The sequence below is a fragment of the Abramis brama genome (assembly GCF_963993115.1).
Source record: "Abramis brama genome assembly, chromosome: 20".
Lineage (NCBI taxonomy): Eukaryota > Metazoa > Chordata > Actinopteri > Cypriniformes > Leuciscidae > Abramis > Abramis brama.
In genome coordinates this window covers 22546438-22550081 of record NC_139982.1, presented here as the reverse complement: position 1 = coordinate 22550081, position 3644 = coordinate 22546438, and positions in this window count along the sequence as shown.

The window sequence follows — 3644 nt, the reverse complement described above, 5'->3', positions numbered from 1 at the left end:
TATGATGTTTCTGGGTGTTTTGTTAACATTGATTCACGCTCGCATTGCTAAACAGCTGCATGAGATTATCAAAACCATTATTTGGGTCCTTAAAATAGACCATGAGAATGGATTAGAACTGTAAAGTTTTCTTTTGTAATATTTTTTGTTTAATTATTTGTTACATTTACAAATCACACCATATAATTATACACACATACATGTATTGCATACACTACATTATACAGTACAGGTCAAAAGTTTGGAAACATTACGATTTTTTCAAGGCTGCGTTTATTTGATCAAAAATACAGAAAAAAACAGTAATATTGTGAAATATTATTACAACTTAAAATAATAGTTTTCTATTTGAATATACTTTAAAAAATAATTTATTCCTGTGATGCAAAGCTGAATTTTCAGCATCATTACTCCAGTCTTCAGTGTCACATGTGATATCCAGTCTATCACGATCCTTTAGAAATCATTCTAATATTCTGATTTATTATGAGCGTTGGAAACAGTTCTGCTGCCTAATATATTTGATGAATAAAAGGTTAAAAAGAACTGCATTTATTCAAAATAAAAAAATATTTTCTAATAATATAAATCTTCTTTACTATCACTTTGTATCAATTTAACACATCCTTGCTGAATAAAAGTATTGATTTATTTCAAAAAAAGAAAGAAAAAAATTACTGACCAGTAATGTATATTGTTGTTACAAAAGATTTCTATTTTTTAAAAATTTGCTTCTTTTTTTAATAATTTTTATTCATCAAAGTATCCTAAAAAAAGTATCACAGGTTATGAAAAAATATTAAGCAGCAGAACTGTTTCCAACTTTGATAATGAATCATCATATTAGAATGATTTCTAAAGGATCATGTGATAGACTGTAAGAGTAATGATCCTGAAAATTCAGCTTTGCATCACAGAAATAAATGATAATTTAAAGTATAATAAACTGAAAACCAATTATATTAAATTGTAATAATATATCACAATATTACATTTTTTCTCTATTTTTGATCAAATAAATGCAGGCTTGATGAGCAGAAGAAGCTTCTTTCAAAAACATTAAAAATAGTAATGTTTCCAAACTTTTGACCTGTATATATATGTGTGTTTGTGTGTGTGTATATACAGTGCAATGCATAAGTGAATACACCCATGCTAAAGTTGACTAAAAAGAGGAATAAAAAATAATTGAACTTAATGCCTTAATTAAAAAAATTAGGAAAAATCCAACCTTTAAGGACACCAATTTTCTTTGTGAATGAATAATGTATCGTAAATAAATACATGTTCTTCCTTAAAATACATGGTGCATAAGTGAGTACACCCCTATGTTAAATTCCCATAGAGGCAGGCAGATTTTTATTTTTAAGTATTTTTTTTTTTTTTTTTTTAGGATACTATGCATCCTGATAACGTTCCCTTGGCCTTTGGAATTAAAATAGCCCCACATCATATAGCCTTCACCATACCTAGAGATTGGCATGGTTTTATTTCAGTTAGCCTAAAAGCTAGTTTGATTTGCATTGAGAGATGATCTTATGGAAAGTACCCCATGCCAATCTCTAGGTATGGTGAAGGCTATGTGATGATGTGGGGCTATTTTAATTCCAAAGGCCAAGGGAACTTTATCAGGATGCATAGTATCCTAAATTTTTTTTTACAAAAATACTTAAAAATAAAAATCTGCCTGCCTCTATGGGAATTTAACATAGGGGTGTACTCACTTATGCACCATGTATTTTAAGGAAGAACATTTATTTATTTACGATACATTATTCATTCACAAAGAAAATTGGTGTCCTTAAAGGTTGGATTTTTCCTAATTTTTTAAATTAAGGCATTAAGTTCAATTTCCAAAATATGATTTTTTATTCCTCTTTTTAGTCAACTTTAGCATGGGTGTATTCACTTATGCATTGCACTGTATATATATATATATGAAGAGATCAAAATTAAAGAACAACATACAATTTCCTAAAGTTCAAGGTCACTGCTTAGTCCTATTTAAAGTTATTCTAACAGGAGCAGAAGGGCAGTTTTTTTTAGCATATTTCATAAGTTAAATATATTTTGAAGTACAGTAAATAAAACTTAAACGAGACAATTAAAAAATAACTGGTCAAAATTAGAGCACTCATTCAGATACCTCCAAGTTATTGGTTATAATGTGGAACCTGGTGCTAATTTCTTTAATTATCTGGCAAACCCTATTTAACTGGCTGCAAACTTTCCAATTTTAACTGACTTTGTAAGACGGCAAGTCACTCTAAGGTGACTGAAACCGTACGACACCAGGTTGTCCTGAAGGCCAAAGGGATGACCCTTTCAGCTATTGCAACAGAAATTGGTCGTAAATCTGTGATTTCTAGAATATTGAAGCTTTACAAAGACACTCACTCATTCATTCAAGTCCCCCAAAAAGGCTGGTTGTCCACGTAAGACAAAGAGGACAGGACGACGCGGAGACTTTCAATGGGGAATCGGTTCAACATTGCAGCTGGAATTGCTCGCCATCGGCATACAGTGTTTCGTCGTTTAAGAGAATTCGGACTGAAAGCTCACTCTGCAGTGACCAAGCCTCTCATCAGCAGAAAGAATAAAAAGGCTAGACTAACCTTTGCGGAGGAGCATGTTGTGTGAACAGAGGAGAATGGTCATAAATTCACTTTAGTGATGAAAGTAAGTTTAATTTATTTGGGTCCTAAACCTGATTGAAAATCTATGGAAAATCCTTGGCTACAAAGTTATGGCTAAGAAACCCACTAGTTACCGAACTCTAGAAGAGACTGGAAGAAGAGTGGATCAGAAGATCACACCAGAGCAGTGTGAGAATTTAGTGATGTCCTGCAGCCGCAGATGTGCTCAGGTCATTCAAAGCAAGGGCCTGTACACTTCCTAATAAATTATGACTGCTGTAAGCCTCAAATTTTAGTTGTAATGTTTTCTTTTGTGCTGCAATGGTTATTGTTCTCTAATTTTGATTTTGAAGTACCTTGGTTAATTTGTAAAACATGCCAGTAGAACAATGGTCTACCCACAGCTAATATTCCTTCAAATTTCAAGTAACGAAGATTAACAATATTTCTAAAAAATAATCATAAAAAGTGTTTTTAATTGTTCTCTAATTTTGATCTCTACTGTATATATATATACATGTGTGTGTGTGTGTGTGTGTGTGTGTCAACAGTTTGGAAACATTACTATTTCTGTGTCTTTGAAGTCTCTAATGCTCATCAAGCCTGCATTTGTTTGATCCAAAAATAATAATAATGTTATGTTATGATATTGATATTATATTGATATTGATAGCGATATTGATCGCATTATTTGGGTCCTTAAAATAGACCATGAGAATGGATAAGAACTGTAAAGTTTTCTTTTGTAACATTTTTTTTGTTTAATTATTTGTTACATTTACAAATCACACCATATAATTATACACACATACATATATTGCATACACTACATTATTATATATATATATATATATACACACACACACACACACACACACACACACACACACACATCAAATTATATTATATATAAGATATTTTACATCTGAACATAACTAGAAAACATTACTTTCACTTGAAATGTTCATTAACTTTTTTGTGATCAATTTTTATTTCGATTTTAAAATA